The sequence below is a fragment of the Notamacropus eugenii genome, chromosome 1, assembly GCF_028372415.1.
Source record: "Notamacropus eugenii isolate mMacEug1 chromosome 1, mMacEug1.pri_v2, whole genome shotgun sequence".
Lineage (NCBI taxonomy): Eukaryota > Metazoa > Chordata > Mammalia > Diprotodontia > Macropodidae > Notamacropus > Notamacropus eugenii.
In genome coordinates this window covers 628,247,989-628,266,343 of record NC_092872.1, presented here as the reverse complement: position 1 = coordinate 628,266,343, position 18,355 = coordinate 628,247,989, and the positions used below count along the sequence as shown (strand labels likewise).

General features: G+C 37.7%; 1 long non-coding RNA gene across 1 annotated transcript in view; it reads left to right on the top strand.

Moving 5' to 3' along the window:
* Positions 1-18,355, top strand: part of LOC140520852 (uncharacterized) — a 189,964-nt gene that overhangs the window by 46,257 nt on the left and 125,352 nt on the right. Inside the window, exon 2 of the long non-coding RNA XR_011972675.1 lies at positions 13,726-13,874. This is a non-coding gene — a long non-coding RNA (uncharacterized lncRNA). The remainder of the gene's footprint in view (positions 1-13,725; positions 13,875-18,355) is intronic.

The window sequence follows — 18,355 nt, the reverse complement described above, 5'->3', positions numbered from 1 at the left end:
TCTATATTATCTTAATCTTACTTTTGATAATGACTATGATAACTTTGATGTTAGATGACTTCCCAAAACTATGTCATGAGAGTAGGGTTTGTTTGTTTCTTTATATTTGTATCTTCAGTGCCTGACACATGCAAAGTTAATGCATGTTGGTTGATTGATCAATTGATAGAATTTCATATTGTGTGTTGGGAATCCTAGATCCATTGTTACTTTGAACTAAGTATGAAAAAAATGCCCAGAAATTAAATGACCTGAACAATTTAAGCTAATAATCAACTTTCTGCATGAGTTCTCAGCTCATAATGAATGCACTTTGAATGGATATTTCATTGCTATTCCAGAAGGTAATTATTGCCATGTCAAACATTTAACCAAAAAAGGGATGACAGGAGAGACATAAAAAGAGAGAAAATTAGCCCCACTAACTAGAAAAAATAATTATGGGGGAGGGGCAGATAGAGCTTCCAGGGCTGCTCCCATTAGTGTGCCATGGGAAGTATTCATAAGAGATTTCTATGGGATTGGCTGGCATGAGATTTACTTAGAAGTTGTGGCCCTGGAAAATATCTCTTATGTATAATATCAGATAATTCTTTTCTTGCACAGTTCTTTTGTATAATTTTTCCTGTGCCTCCCTGGCATCCTGTGTTGCTGCTGCCATCCTCAGGGTAGATTGCCTTATATAGATATAAGAGGGGAAGATGAAATTCCTCCATTTGGAGGCACATTTTTTTGTGGGTAAATGGAGAAGCCTGGTCCTAGTCCGAGGTATCTATCATTCTTTTGGGAAGGGGTAATAGTAAAATGGGCCATGAACTCTTCCAATAAGTGCTTGATGACACATTTTTGAGCCTCTCTCTCACCTATGCCCTGCACATATCTTCCCCATTCTGTAGAGAGAGCCATTTCTGGGGAAGCAAGCATGTTCATGCAGTTCCTCCAGAAACCGTGTAAGGACTTTCTTGAAGTTCTATCTTGTGGCATAGTCTTCATTTCAATATTTAAGAAAAAATGATATTTTAAGAACAAATGTTGAGAATTGTTTTTGTGTACAACTGGGAAATAAGAAATATAGGTAATGGGGTATAGAAATTTATCTTTCCCTACAGGGCAAGGAGAAGATGGAGATAAGGGAAGGGATGGGTGTTAGAAGGGAGGGCACATTGGTGGAAGGGGCAATCAGAATGCAAGGTGTTTTGGGGTTGGGAGAGGGGAGAGATGGAGAGAGAATTTGGAACTCAAAATTTTGTGGAAATAAATGTTGAAAGCAAAATAAATAAATAAAATCATGATGTAGTACACTACATTTTGGGCTACTTGGTAAAACCCACATAAAGTACTCCTCCCCAACTTACACATGTGCTTTTCTGTAGTAAATGATCAAAAGATCTTGGGCAAGAATCCTTATAAGATTTTCCAGGACCATTCCAGAGGAACCACTTCTCCACTGTGATAAATCAGCTTGTAGTGTTTTTCAATTCATTGTTGACTTTGATAATACAAATACGATGCCCATTTTACAGATTAGAATACTTACAGCATTGATCAGAGTTCTGCACAATTATTGCAAACACATGAATTGTCACCATCATTCTTTCTTTTGACATATGTGATTAAATTTATTTTCAATTTTAATTTCATTTATTTGCTTTGTTGTAGTTTACATAGGAAACTGCCAACCACATAAGATATTTTATAGTCACCATACGTTCCTGCAGATTTCTACAGTTACTTGGAAAAACATTAAAATCCATGTGATGAGTTCTCATATGCGTGCATGCTCTCAGTGAAAATCATACTCATTAAAAGGAAAGAACTATAAGCTTTTGTGCAAAATTAGTCATAATTCTCTTTTCACCAAACACTTCTCAGATGAAGATCCTACTTTGACAAAACATTTTTTACAATAGTACTCTGAGAGTAAACACTAATTTTTATCCTCAGCACCCAGAAGATGAATGAATGAAAACTCATTTATAAAGCACTTACTATTCACCAAGGAGCATGTTAAGTGCTGGGGGTTGCAAATAGAAAAAGAAAACAGTTGCTGCTCACAGTGAGCTCAGATTCTAATTGGAAAGATAACATATATAAAAGAGTTCCGCTAAAAGTTAGGTTGAAAGTTCAGGAGGCCCTAATGATCTAGCTAGAAAGGTAGATAAGAAGGCCCGAGACCTACTATATGCCACGCACTGTACTAAGTGCTGGGGATACAAAAAGAGGCAAAAGACAATCGTTACTCTCAAGGAGCTTACAATCTAGTGAAGGAAAACACAAGCAAAAGAATATATACAAAGTAAGTTACATATAGGATAATAGGAAATAATAGGGTGAAGGTATTAGAGTTAAGAGGAGATGACTTCCTGTAGAAGGTGAGATTGTAAATGGAATTTAGGGGAAACCAAGGATGTTAGTAGTCAGAGGGGAAGAGGGAGAATTTTCCAGGCATAGGGACAGCCAAAGAAAATGCCTTAATTTAGGAATGGAGTATCTACTTTATAGAATAGCCAGGAGGCCAGTATTACTGGATCAAAGAGAATGTGCTGGAAAGAAAGGTGTTAGAAGACTGAAAAGGTAGGAGGGAGACAAATTATGAAGGGCTTTGAATGCCAAATGGAACATTTTGTATTTGATCCCTGAGGCAATAGGAAGTCACTGGAGTTTTTTGAGGAGATAGGGTGAGAAGATTGAGGTTGTCCTTTAGGAAAATCAACTTTAGTAGTTGAATGGAGAATGAATTGGAGTTTGAAGAGACTTGAGGCAGATAGACCTGCCAATAGGTTAATAGTAATCTCCTCCTTCCTTGGTGAGGTGATGAGGGTCTACATTACAGTGGTGGAAGTGAAAAAAGAGGCAAATAAAAGAGATATTATAATGGTATAATTGTGAGGCCTTGGCAACATATTTGATATGAAGGGTGAGAGATATCAAGGAATCCAGAATGACTCCTAGGTTGTGAGCCTGAGGGACTAGGAAGATGATGTTGCCCTCTATACTAATAGGGGTGGTAGTAGGGGAAGAAGAGGGTTTAGGGGAAAAGATTACGAGTTCAGTCTTAAACATATTAAATTTAAGATGTCTACCAGACATCCAATTCAAGACATCTGAAAGGTATTTGGAGATGTGAGACTGGAGTTCTGTCAAGAGATAGGGATAAGATAGGTAGATTTGAGAATCATCTATCTAGAGATGGTAACTAAATTTCTGGGAGTTTATTAGCTCACCAATCAAAGCAGTATGGAGGTAAAAGAGAAGAGAACCCACAACAGAATCCTGTTGGACCCCTATGACTGGAGGGCATAATTTGGAAAAGGATCCAGCTAAGGAGATAAGGAAAGAGTGGTCAGACAGGTAAGAGGAAAAGCAGGAGAGAATGGTGACCAAAGGGTGATCAACAGTGTCAAAGGCTGCAGATAGGTCAAGGAGAATGAGGATCGCAAAAAGGCCATTGGATTTGGCAACTGAGAGATCATTAATGACTTTGGACAGAATAGTTTTGGGGGAGTGATAAAATCAGACCCCAGATTATAAGAAGCTAAGAAGGGAAAAGGAGGAGAGAAAGTTGAGGCACTTATTATAGTCAGCTTTTTCAAGAGATTTAGCTACATAGAGAAGAGATATAGGGCCATAATTAGTGGGGGTGGAAAAATCAAATAAGGATTTTTTCAGCATCAGAGATCTGAGTGTGTTTGTAGGCAGTAGGAAATGAGCCAGTAGATAGGGATAGATTGAACATAAATGAATGAGTGGAGATAACAGAGGGGACAATTTGTTGGAAGAGATGAGATGGAATGGGATAAAATTGAGCAAGAAGAGAGGTTAGCTTTGGTAAGGTGTATGCCCACTCATGTGAGACAGGGGAGAAGGAGAAAGTGGCAGATAGTATCTGAGTAATGATAATTTCATTTGAGGAGATGAGCAAGATGGTAGAAGGGTAGTTCTTAGATAATGGCTTCATTTCTTTCTGCAAAACAAGAGTCAAGGCTCTCAACCGAGAGGGTGGGGGGAGGGTAACAACAGAAGGCTTGAGGAGGTATGTAAAGTTTTGGAAGAGACACTGTGAAGAATGGGATAGATAATTGATAAGAGAGGTATAGTAGGATTATCCACCAGCTGTAAGGGCCCAATTTATATCATGCAACATAAATGTTTATCGGATCCAGTGGGAATGATTCTGTGATGTTCTTGACTTTTGTTAAGCAGCATGTGCATGGGGGTGAAGGTTTTGAATGATAAGAAAGATCCAAGGTTGAGGCCTGGGTGACATGATCAGTGACATGATAAAGGGAAAAGGGATACAGGAAAGGAGCACAGTGTAGACTTGAATTGGTTCACCAAGACATAGAGAGAAAAGAAAAAAGTGACAAATGCCAGAAAGACAGCTTGGGAGAGAATTAAAAGATCAAGGGTTTGGAGGTCATGGTACAGATGAAGAGTAGAGTTTTATAAGAGAAGGCAAAAGGAATATAAAAGGCCAATAGATTTAGATTAAATAAAGGGATTTCAGAACTTTTGAACATAGATGCAGTACATTTGTGGGTGATGGAAAGATCAAGAGTACAACTATCTTTATATGTGGCTGAGGTAGTTGAAGGAAGGCAAATAGGTTGAGGAACTGAGTGATTAGAGCATTTAAAGAAGAATCATACATACATTGAAATCTCCTAGAATGATGCAGGAGTTGAGGAGGAGAGAAAAATTATGAGCCAAATCTGTGTGTGTGTGTGTGTGTGTGTGTGTGTGTGTGTGTGTGTGTACAACAGCTGCCAGGATTTTGACTAAATAGTAAATGTGAATAACGCTAACCTCAAAGGAAAAGAGGTTCCTGGGTGATGGAAGAAGTGGTAATAGGGAGCAACGGATATTCCAACTTCCCCATCTCAATGAGTGAATCAAGGAGAATGAATGAAGGTATAGTCAGTCCTGGAAAGAGTTGTCAATGAGGCTGTGAAGTCAGGGAGATGTCAAGTTTTAGTAAGAACTAATACTAAGAGACAGATAAAAGGAGTGGGAGAGGAAAAGGTTTAAGATGAAGAGAAGTTGCCATGGAACAGTCATTGTAGAGGGTATGGTGGAAGGGCTTGGTGGAATTAGATTTAGACTTTGGTATAGGAAGGTTGAAAGGGATGGGCATGAGGAAAGAGGTGGTAGGTGAAATGGAATGGAATTTGGATGGCGGTACAGGAATTCATATGCCCTGGGATATGAAGGGTATGACTAGATTTGAGAATGTTCATCCGTTAGTGGAGAGTGCCACTTTTCTTCCTTTAATAGACAGGCATAGCAGGAGATGAGAAGCCTGAAGTCAAAAGAAGGATTGCTTTATGCAGTAGAAGTTTTAATTAGGTACCAGTTAGGAGACTGGGCTGGCAGTAGCAGGTAAAAATTGCCTTAGACTGACACAGATGGAATTCATTGCTTTGGGGCATATAGAGGATGCTGCCTGGCCCCTAGCAACCTTTTTTCAGGGAACACACTGCACCCAGTAGGAGATGGAAGACTCCCCCAGGAGTGGTTCACCATGTTTCCAAAGTAGGCAAGGCAGATCTAAAGGCAAGGGTAATTGACATTGGAGTTGAGGTGAAGAGGAAAATATAATTTAGGGTCATGATGCAAAGTATTCCTTGTCTCCATCACTGTAATAATTTCTTTGGGGGACATAATCTCTGGACAGATGAAAAAGGAATATGAATTGGAAAGTTCCTATATACCCAGTACTGGGTTGAGTAAGATACATTTCCGAAAGGATTATAAAATCTTATCTAATCCAAGGATTCAAGGTTAGCAAACTTTCTAAATTATTATGTTCTTGTTGGGGGTAGAGGTGTCACAGACCAAGCCACTCACTGATTGATTGCCCCAAGGTCCTTCTTTCATCCCAGCATTAGCAATCAGATATGAGGGCAAAGACCAGAGATCTGGGCTCTCAGGTATGATTCCCACCTTATATCTACCCTACCACTACTTTTATTTGCCTTAGGAACTGTAGGGTTGAGGAGGTGTGAGCTTGTATGCCTATGAGTAATAAACTGCCTGACACTTGATTCTTTGAACTTTGTGTTCCTTTTTGTCACTAACCCAAGATTTCTTCACAGAGTTGAACTGTAAGTAGCTTGAAATGCCAACAGAGAAGTTTGTATTTTATTCCCAAAGCAAAAGAAGGAATATCTTAAGTACAGCAGTGATTATTATCAGCCTTGTACCTTAGGAATATCAGTTTGTTTACTGTGTGAAAAATGAATTGGAGAAGGAAGAAATTGGAATCTGTGAGTCCAATTAGGAAGTTATTTCAGAGGTGCCAGTGGGGGGTGATAATGAACTGTTCTACAATGGTGGCCATGTAATGTGGACAAAGAAGAGACATTGTGGAGGTAGGTAAACTTGGTAAACTTGGTAAACACCTGGCAAATTGTTAACTGAATGGATAGGCAGGTTTAGGAGGAGAGTTATAGATGACTTATATTGCTTTTTAAATGACAATTGCTTTTTAAAGTAATTGGCCAAGAATGCTTGTCATACTGTTCCCTGCTCATCATGCGACACTGTATTCAATAACATGATTTATTCCTATTGAATTACCAAAGGAATGAAATTGCAATTGTTTTCATCTAGATAGGGATGAGGACTGATATTGAAAATAAGAATGCTTTCCGGAAGTTTTTTCTTCTGTCTCTGCACTTTATTAATTATTCCCACAAGTATTAGTCTATGTGAGCAAACATATTGCTGAAGCAAGGCAGCTTCTTGACATTTTAATGGAGGTCATGCATTGTCTGTCATACAAGGTTTGGGGGTCAAATGGTATTTGTACCTCAAGTTTGTCATAGCTGTCAACAGGGAATTATTCTGAGTGTTCATGGCAGAGAATAAAGTCCTAGAGTCATATAGTTAATATTTGTAGGACACACAGAATGTTTTCTTCACCATAGTCTTGTGAGATAGGTTGTACAAATATTTTTCTCTCATTTAAAAATACAGAAACTGAGGATCAGAGAGGTTAAGTAACTTGACCAGGAAAAACAGTGAGCACATGTCAGATCCAGGATTAAATCCCATCTGTCTTGGTCCTTGGTGCAGTACCTTTTTCGCTTGTGCTACTGTGCCTGATTGTTGCAATGTAGAGATTGAGAGTCACAAATGGGTACAAGTGTGTAGAAAGGGAGAAAAAACACATTGGGGGCCTAAACTAGAGTCATGTACTGATGAAATGTCATCTCAATTAGATAACAACATGATATATAAAGTGCTGGACTGGAATATGACATCTGCTATTGACACTTTTTAAACAGTTTTGCCATAGATTAGCCATTTAATTATTGGAGTTTCAGTTTCTCTCTCTCTCAAGTTAGTAACAAAATATGTGTCCATACTTCAGGATTATAGTACAACTGAAATGTGATAATGTATGTAAAATGTTTTGAAAACTTTGAAGTACGATAGAAAGGTCAGTGTTAGGAATGCCTCTACTACTGGTGATCTGATTCCTTCTCAGGGTGTAACAGAGAGTTTATTCTTGTAAGTGGGAATTCTGCATGGTTATACAAACAATATGACATTGTCTGGGTTCCTCCCAGATTTATTAAAAGATAGCAGAATCCTTGGAATCATTGTGCTAACTGAAAGAATGCTAGCTATGTATTGAAAAGACCTAGATTTAAATATTAGCTTTATTACTTGCTATGTCTGACCTTGGCCAAATCACTTTATCTCTATGGGGCATAGTTTCTATATCTATAAAATGAGAGAATTGGATCAGATAATCTTTATTGTTCCCTCTGGTTCTAAATTCAATGATTATCTGGCTTAATTAGGGTCTAAATGAAAATGGAATGAGAAAAAATATCAAACTGAAATTTTACACATGATGTCAACATTTCCATAACAAATTATTTTCCTACAACCAAGGATCAATTACTCAGCAAAACTGAGCATAACATTTCATGCAAGAAGATGGACATTCAATGATATAATGGATTTCCAGTCCTTCCTGATTAAAAGGCCAGAGCTCAATAGAAAATTTGATCTTTAAATTCAATACTCAAGAGAGGCATAAAAAGGTAAACAGGAAAAAAAAACTTGTTATTCAATACAAGCAAACTGTTTACATCCCTACATGGGAGGTGGATATTTGTTAATCTTGAGAATTGTATATTTATTATGACATTTAAAAGGGATGTATGTAGATAGAGGGAATAGGTATAAATTAACTGATGTGATGATAAAAAATGGAGGTAAGAGGTGTGAAGAGATTGTAATGCGAGAAGAGAAAAGGTGAAGGGAGAAAAAGATAAATTATATTACAGGAAGAGGCACAAAAATATGTCATAGTAGAGGGAAAGAGGGGAGGGAGATGAGCATTATTCAAGCTGTACTGTCATTGGATTTGGTTCAAGAAGGGAAGAATATACTCACTTAAGTAATAGAAATCTAACTTTCCCTACAAACAGTAGGAGGGGAAAGGGTAATGAAAAGAGGAGGGGGGCTGATAAAAGTGAGAGAAGATTGACAGAGGTCAAAAGTAAAAGTCTATTGAGGAGGGGAAGGGAAAAAGGAGAAATAAAAGCATAAATGCACAGGGGGATTAGGATGAAGAGAAAGACAGATAGTAATCATAACTGTGAATGTGAGCGGGATAAACTCTCCCATAAAACAGAGGCAGATAGTGGAATGAATTAAAAAACATAATCATATAGTACATTGTTTACAAGAAACACATTTGAAATTGGGGAATACACATAGGGTAAAAGTAAAACGTTGGAGCAGAATATATTATGCTTCAGCTGATGTAAACAAAGCAGGGATAACAATGCTAATCTCAGACAAAGCAAGAGCAGAAATAGATCTAATCAAAATACATAAGGAAGGAAACTATATTCTGCCAAAAGGCACCATAGAAAATGAAATAATATGATTACTAAACATATATGCACCAAGTGCTATAGCATCCAAACTTTTAGAGGAGAAACTAAGGAAATTACAGGAAGAAATAGACAGCAAACTATACCAATGGGGGACCTCAACTCCCCTCTCTCTGAACATGATAAATCTAATTTCAAAATAAACAAGAGAGAAGTGAAAGACTTGAATAGAATTCTGGATAACATAGATGTGATAGGCCTCTGAAGAAAACTGAATGAGGATAGAAAGGAATATACCTTTTTCTCAGCAGTACATGGCACATACACAAAAATTGACAATGTACGAGGGCGTAAAAACCTCACAATCCAGTGCAGAAAGGCAGAGATAGTGAATGCATCCTTTTCAGATCATGATGCAATAATAATTATATGTAATAAACAGCCATGGAAAGATAAACAACAATTAATTGGAAACCAAATACTCTAAGCCTAAAGAATGAGTGGATCAAACAACAAATCATAGAAATAATAATTTCATTCAAGAGAATGACAATAATGAGACAACCTACCAAAACCTATGGGATGCAGCAAAAGCAGTTCTTATCATTGAATGCTTACATGAATAAAATAAAGAGGAGATCAATGAATGGGGAATGCAACTGAAAAAGCTAGAAAAAGAATAAGCTGAAAATTCCCATTTAAACACCAAATTAGAAATATTGAAAACCAAAGGAGAGATTAATAAAATTGAAATTAAGGAAGCTATTGAACTAATAAATAAAACTAAGAGTTGATTTTATATAAAAAACCCAATAAAATTGATGAACCTTTTCTTTCTCTGTTTTGGCTCTTCCCAGTTTAGGTATCAGATCCATATGTGTATTACAGAAAGAATTTGGTAGGACTGCTTCTTTGCCAGTTTTCCCAAATAGTCTATATAGAATTGAAATTAAATATTTGATAGAATCCACTTGTAAATCCGTCTGGCCCTGGAGATCTAGGGAATTCATTGATGGCTTGTTCAATTTCTTTTTCTGAGATGGGGTTATTTAAATATTTTCCTTCCTCTTCTGCTAATAGGGACAAATTAATTTTTTTAAATATTCATCCATTTCACTTAGATTGTCAAATATATGGGCATACAGTTGGGCAAAGTAATTTCAAATTATTGATTTAATTTCCTCCTCATTGGAGGTGAGTTCACCCTTTTCATTTTTGATATTGGTAATTTGGTTTTCTTCTTTCTTTTTTTTAAATCAAATTGACCAAAGGTTCATCAATTTTATTGGAGGAACTGAGGTCTCCAGAGTATACCCTGCTCTTGACAAAGGACCCAAAAGTCAAGTAACTGGTTGGGAAAATGCCCAAAAACAGGGGAAAAAAATAGGACTACAGGAGGTTACTTTCTTGGTGATTAGGTATTTTCTCCCATCCTTTCAGATGAGGAAGAACAATGTTTACCATCAGGGAAAGACATAAAAGTCAAGGCTTCTGCATCCAAAACCTTCAAAATGAATATTCAGTGGTTCTAAGCCATAAAAGAGCTCAAAAAAGGATTTTGAAAATTAAGTAAGAGAGGTAGAGTAAAAATTGGGAAGAGAAATGAAAACCATGCGGGAAAATCATGAAAAGCGACTCTACCACTTGCTAAAGGAGACCCCCAAAAATGCTGAAGAAAATAACACCTTTAAAAATAGGCTAACTCAATTGGCAAAAGAGGTCCAAAAAGGCAATGAGGAGAAGAATGCTTTAAAAAGCAGAATTAGCTAAATGGGAAAGGAGGTTCAAAAACTCAGTGAAGAAAATAGTTCTTTAAAAATTAGAATGGAACAGATGGAAGCTAATGACTTTATGAGAAAGCAAGAAATTACAAAAGAAAGCCAAAAGAATGAAAAAATGGAAGATAATGTGAAATATCTCATTGGAAAAACAACTGACATGGAAAATAGATCCAGGAGAGACAATTTAAAAATTAAGGAACTACCTGAAAACCATGATCAAAAAGGAGCCCGGACATCATCTTTTGTGAAATTATCAAGGAAAACTGCCCTAATATTCTAGAACCAGAGGGTAAAATAAATATTGCAAGAATTCACCAATCACCTACTAAAAGAGACCCAAAAAGAGAAACTCCTAGGAATATTGAAGCCAAATTCCAGAGTTCTCAGGTCAAGGAGACAATATTGCAAGCAGCTAGAAAGAAACAATTTGAGTACTGTGGAAATACAGTCAGGATAACACAAGATCTAGCAGCTTCTGCATTAAGGGATTGAAGGGCTTGGAATGGGATATTTCAGAGGTCAAAGGAACTGGGATTGAAACCAAGAATTACCTACCCAGCAAATCTTAGTATAATACTTCAAGGGAAAACATAGTCATTCAATGATATAGAGGACTTTCAAGCATTCTTGATGAAAAGACCAGAACTGAAGAGAAAATTTGACTTTCAAACACAAGAATCAAGAGAAGCATGAAAAGGTGAACAAGAAAGAGAAATCACAAGGGACTTACTAAAGTTGAACAGTTTACATTCTATATGGAAAGATAATATTTGTATCTCTTGAAACTTTTATCAATATCTGGGTAGCTGACGGGATAATACACACACACACACACACACATACACAGAGACAGAGAGCACAGGGTGAGGAAGGAATCATATAAAAAAATAAGATTAAGGCATGAAAGAGGAATATATGGGGAGGAGAAAGGGAGAAATGGAATGGGGCCAATTATCTCTCATAGTAGAGGCAAGAAAAATCTTTTCCAATGGAGGGGAAAAGGGGGTAGGTGAGAGGGAAAAAGTGGAGCTTACTCTCATCACATTTGGCTCAAGGAAGGAATAACATGCACACTCAATTTGGTATGAAAATCTACCTTACACTAGGGGAAAATAGGGGATAAGGGGATAAGCAGGGTGGGGGGGATGCTGGAAGGGAGGGCAAATTGGAGGAGGGAGCAATTAGAAGTAAACACTCTTGGGGAGGGACTAGGTCAAAAGAGAAAATAGAAGAAATGGAGGGCAGGATAGGGTGGAGGGAATGGAGTTAGTCTTATACAATATGACTATTATGGAAGACATTTTGCAAAACTACACATGTATAGCCTATATTGCATTGCTTGCCTTCTCAGTGGGAATGGGTGGGGAAGGAGGAAGGAGAAGGAGTTGGAACTCAAAGTTTTAGGAACAAATGTTGAGAATTGTTTTTTGCGTACAACTGGGAAATAAGAAATACAGGTAATGGGGTATAGAAATTTATCTTGCCCTACAGGACAAAAGAGGAAAAAGGGATAAGGGAAGGGAGGGGTGTTAGAAGGGAGGGCACACTGGTAGAAGGGACAATCATAATGCAAGGTGTTTTGGGGTGGGGGAGGGGAGAGATGGGGAGAGAATTTGGAACTTAAAATTTTGTGGAAATTAATGTCGAAAATTTAAAATAAATAAATAAATAAATTAAAGAAAGAAACTAATACAATGGTAGTAAAGCTCACACAATGCTCATCTCCCTACCTTCCTTCCCTCTACTATAATATGTTTTTGTGCCTCTTCCTATGATGAAAATTTATCCTTTTCTGCCTCCTCCTTTCCTCTTCTCCCTTCACACCCTTTCATTATTTTTTTTATCATCACATCAGTTAATTTATACCCACACTCTCTATCTATGTATATCCCTTTTAAATATTGTAATAAATATACAATTTTCAAGATTAACAAGTGTCATTTTCCCACAGAGGGATGTAAGTAGTTTGGCCATATTGAATAACAGGTTGTTTTATTTCTTTTTCTTCCTGTTTACCTTTTTATGTGTCTCTTGAGTCTTGTATATTAAGATCAAATTTTCCATTGAGCTCTGGCCTTTTCATCAGGAAGATCTGGACATCCCTGATTTCATTGAATGTCCATCTCCTCACCTAAAATATTATGCTCAGTTTTGCTGGGTCATTGATCCTTGGTTGTAATCCAAGCTCCTTTGCCTTAGGAAATATCATATTCCAATTCCTCCCATCTTTTAATGTAGGAGCTGCAAGGTCCCATGTGATCCTGACCTCAGTTCTTCGATATTTGAATTGTTTCCTACTGGCCACTTGCAGTATTTTCTCCTTCACTTTGATAATTCTGAAATTCAGCAACAAAGTTCTTTAGCATTTTCAATTTGGAAACACTTTCAGGAGGTGATCAGTGAATTCTTTAGATAACTATTTTGCTCTCTGGATCTAGGACCTCAGGGCAATTTTCCTTGATGATTTCTTGGAAAATAGTGTCCAGGCTCTGTTTTTCATCATGGTTTTCTGATTTACCAATAATTCTTGCATTTTCTCTCCTGGATCTTTTTTTTCTTTTCATGTCAGTTGTTTTTTTCACTGAGATAGTTATTATTTTCCTCTATTTTTTCATCTTTAGATTTTGTTTGACTAATTCTTGATGCCTCATAGAGTCATTGTTTCTATTTGACCAATTTAAATTTTTAATGAATTATTTTCTTCAGCTACCTTTTGTACCACCTTTTCCATTTTCCTATTTTTCCTTTTAAGGAGTTATTTTCTCCAGCAAATTTTTGTATCTCATCAATTTGACGAATTTTACATTTTAAGAGACTGATTGTATTTTTTAAATCATTGATTAATTTTTCTTCTACCTCTTTAATTTGGCTTTTAAAATCCTTCTTGAGCTCTTCCAAGAATGCTGTTTGAACTTGAGGACAGTTCATATTCCCTTTTGAGGTTTCAGATATGGGTATAGGGTCAATGCTGTCCTTTCCTTAATTCATATTTTGATCTTCCCTGTCCCCATAATAAGATTCTATGGTCTTTGATTTTCTAATTTGCTTCTTACTCATAGTGATTGCCTTTTTCCTCCTTTTTACAGTGGTTCTCTGTTCCACACTTCTGCTGGGAGCTAGGGGCCTGGTTACTGGCTTTGCATGCTGTGGCCTCTGGTTCTTTCAGCTAGAAGCTATATAATGCTGTTGCTTACCTGGTACTGAGCTGGCTGGTGTATGCCCAGTCCAAAGCAAGGTAAAGACTATCTTAATTTTCATGGGGTTACACTGAAACTTGTGGAGTGGGGTGTGGGGGAGGGGTAGTCTGGCCTCTGAAGGTCTCCTCCTTCCCTAGGGCTGTGGTAGAGCATGGGTAGGCTCAGCAACTAGTGAACTTCATCTGTACTTGTGTCTGCCCGATTCCCTTGGCTGAGTTAAAGCCAATCTGGGGTTATGGTGTTGACTCTTATGGGCTCTATTTCCCTGGGTCTCAGAATCTCCTTCTGGTGCACTGAGGTGTGGCTTGCTGGGACACCTCTGGTTCTGCACTGGTCCCCTTCATCCACAGCAAGAAGGACCCTTTCTGTCAGTCTCCCTAGCCTTCCAAGCTAAAAGACTGTGGTACCCCTTCTTCTGGCTCCACTATTCCTGACTTTTTTGAGAATATTTTGGGGCAATATTCTCTGGGTTTTTCATGGTCAACAAGGGAAAGTTAGATCACCTACAGTTTGCTCTGCCATCTTGGCTCCTGGAAGTTCAAGTAGGTGACTTTCAAACATTTAGTCTGTGTATGAATAGCCCTAAGAGTAGTTGCTGTTGCTGCCATGGGCCCTATGCTTCTCTCTTGGCTAACTCCACCTGACTCCCATTCTATGCTGAGAATCTGCACTGCCACTGGTAACTCAGACTGCTTGGGGTCATTCCTGCTCCCCTATGCCTGTGTCTGTGCTGGTGCAGCTATGTTCCCTGAGTCTTGGTATAACAGATCCTTCCTGTGGACCTTTTGGGCAGTCCTGGGCTATAAATCTGCTGTAATCTATCTCCTAATGGGTTTTCCCACTCTAAATTTTGTTCAGATATGCTTTTTAGAGGTATCTGAATGAATTTGAGGAAGAGCTCAGGTGAGTCTCTGCTTTCAGTCCACCATCTTGCGCCCCCCCCCCCATTTTAAAAAATAGGCAAGAAAACCCAGATGACGTAGGGATTATATCTATCAGTGCATGTAACATTTAAGATTCATAGTCAACTCTTCTCCCTCACTGCATGGAGGGAGACATGAGGGAATTCTTCATTATCAATGATAAGACTATTTCATTGGGGTTTTAACATCTCAGCTTCAGATATGAAATATAAACAAGTAGAGATGATACATTAAAAACAGTGATAAGAATTACAGGTAAATCAGGCCAAATATAGAGTGGGAATCTATGCTGGAAACAATGCAGTTTTAAAACCACAGAGAGACTGGTTTTCAAGATGTCTGAAAGAGGGAGAAGATATTGACCTAACTGAAGATCACAGATCATATTTCTACCTAAAAACAGTTGATCAAGGGAACATATACAACTAGAAAGCTCTATATCGGCTCTATAGTCTTAAAGATTTTTAAGGATGAATGACTATTCTTATATTTGTATCCTTGATGAAAGTACGAGAAAGGCATGAACAGATTTTTACCAAAAACTGAAGAGAATATAAGACCTCATAGTGTTTATTATTTTATAAAACAATCAATTATCCCTGAAAAGAATTCACCCAGCAAAGCAAAATATATCCTTAAAGTCTTTCTCCAACAAGTTCTCTCTCATAATTTGCTAAGATTATACAAGATTCTTTAATAAGTGAAAACGCAGGCATAATTTTATGCAAAAGTTCTCTTCTGATCAATATCAAAGGATTGTGAAAGAGGGAGACATATGCTAGGCAATGTGTTTGGCATTTTCATGGAGGATGTCCTGGGAAGGTTCCAAATGCATGAGGGATGCCCTATTGATACTAAGATCTACAGTGGCTATCGTAAGGTAAGAACTTTGTGCTCATTTCAATAAACTCTTGAATACGACAAAACCTCCTTAATGAAATCTACAACCACTCCAGAGAGTCTGGCCGGACAATCTATGTAGATTAAAAACAAGTAAATTAAGGTTATCGAATGTCCAGATAATCAAATATAGCTAGCTAGCTAGCTAGTGCATCAAGTGGCCCATCAGAACACATGCTGCAAATGAATGAGTAATTGGGTTCATAATAGAAAAGGATAAAAAAAAGCAACTGGATATTATGCAGAAAAAAAAATCCAGTGCTTTTAATGAATCATAGTATCTTCTCTCTCTCTGTCTCTGTCTCTGTCTCTGTCTCTCTCTCTTTCTCTCCTACTCACTCACACACACACACACACACACACACACACACACACACACACACACACACACATCCTGCTCACCATTGTGATGTATTGAAAAGAGTACTACCCATGCATAAAGTTGGAAGACCTTGGTTCATAAACCATATCTGATGCTCACTAGTTGTGTGACTTTGTATAAGGCATTTTTTATTTTAGAGTCTCAGTTTCCCAAGTTTTACAATGAAGGAATAAGATGAAAGGATCTCTTTCTGTAATTTTATAAATAAATTGTTAATTAAGGGGATATGATATTTCATCCTCTACATTTTGTGATTTCACTAGTAATCCTTCTAGACCTTACTCAGTTTTGATTCAATTTAATTAACATTTATTAATTGCTTACTGTGTGTAAAACTAATTCAAATGTAGATGAGAAATGTATTGGTAGAGGTTGTTTACTCACTGAGAATTCCCTACAACAAGATGGTTGCAGATTCAGGCCCAAAACATATTGGAGTGACCAGCAGTGAGGAAAACTCAAAACACTCAAACTATTTCACATGAGCCCTAAGTGCCTTGCTCCTAAAATCTGTTCTTTTCTCATAGATTAATGGACTCATTATCTTATTAGAATAATTTTTCAATATGGTGTCCAAGAGATAGTAGAAGAAATGACTGGACTTGTACGTATATGAATATCTGGTCATGAGAAAAAGGATAGATGGGGTTCAGACTAGGTATGTTTCCTATCAAGCAAACATACCTCCCTGATCCAGTCGACTGTAATATAAAGTTTCTTCCAATACCATATCTCGTTAAATTCTAGCTTTATGCTGTTTAATACCAAGCAATATGCACCATTAATCAAATTTAAGGCACTGAGTCTGGAATCTGGGAGTTGTAACCTGAGAAACTTCTCCCCAGGTAACTAGGAATATGTTTTTCTATGAATCACCCTGAACCACCCTGGGATTTCTGTAATTTAATCATAAGAAATGATGGCCCATAGCTTGCTTGATGGGACCATGTTGGTATATCTTTTTTTCTATTATAGTTTCCCCCAGATAATAGGGATCCACAGGCTGTGGATTATTACAAAAAGAAAAAAAAAATCTCATTGCTTTCCTAAGGGGTAGGGGCTCATAGAAAGCATAGGACAAACCTTTGAATTTCATAGCTCAGCAGGTACCAGGTTCATTGGTGGTTGAACTAAGGATACCAGTGTGGAAAATTCAGCTCCAGCTCCAGGGACTTCAGTTTCTGACAAACAGGGAATTCTCAGTGGTCTGTTAGACCAAGGTTGCTCTCAAGGGTTCAGATGCATTTGGGAGTATGGTGTGTGAAATTCCTGAGCACTTCACTGGCAAATAGCACAGAGATAGGCTGAATATACACAGACCTCCTTGGGGCTGACAGACTTTGAAAGAGAGAGAGTATGCCCAGCACTATGTAATTTCAATCAGCAAATAACAACAGCTGTACACACACACACACACACACACACACACACACACACACACGCGTATGTATATATATATTTACCTACCTACACACATATATGTTTGTGGGTATGCATATATGTACATACACACGCGTGTGTATAATATATACATACGCACCTACCTACATACACACACACAAATATACACACACACATCTGCATGCAGGACAGCCATTTTTCTTACCCACAATCTGTCTCTGGATCAAAGGCATCAGCATTCTGTTTATCAAGTAAGTTTTTCTTTACTTACTCCTCTTTGGCTATTAGTGATGCATAAATAGAAGGTCTTGCATTTCTACTTGATGATTTATCTCTTTATTCTTTATATTTTCCCTGAATGAAAATTTATCAAAGGTTCCTTTCTAATTCATCGTTCTTTGCCTTGAATGCTTTTTGTCAGACATTCATCTTTTTAAAGCTCTGTTAAAAACAGACAACTAAATCCTATTTTAATCTGTCTTCACTTTACTGAAGTATATACCTAGCCACATGCCACATAGTAATCCATCCAGTTTGCTTTCACAATGGGGTGAACTCAGTTAAAAGGTGCATAACAATAGCTATAAAGGATGAAGTTCTGGGGTGTGGGAGGCATGAATGCCAGCTTCCCAATACCCTGAGCAAAGCAACCTCTGGAAACAGACACATCCTCAGTCTTCTCAAAGGTATTTAGAGGAGCACATTTTCTTGGTCTCCCATCTTTACCTAACCACGGCAGGGCTGAGTTGTGCAATCCTATTCACTGACAGCAAATCCATCCTACATTTCCTTTCCTGTTTTATATCTGCTAGGATAGCCTTTGGGAAGATATGTTTGGAATCCTGTAAATTCAGCTGATGTCCACCATGCACCTCAGCTGCCTGATGTCAAAATGAACAAGTGTGTTTTTCTA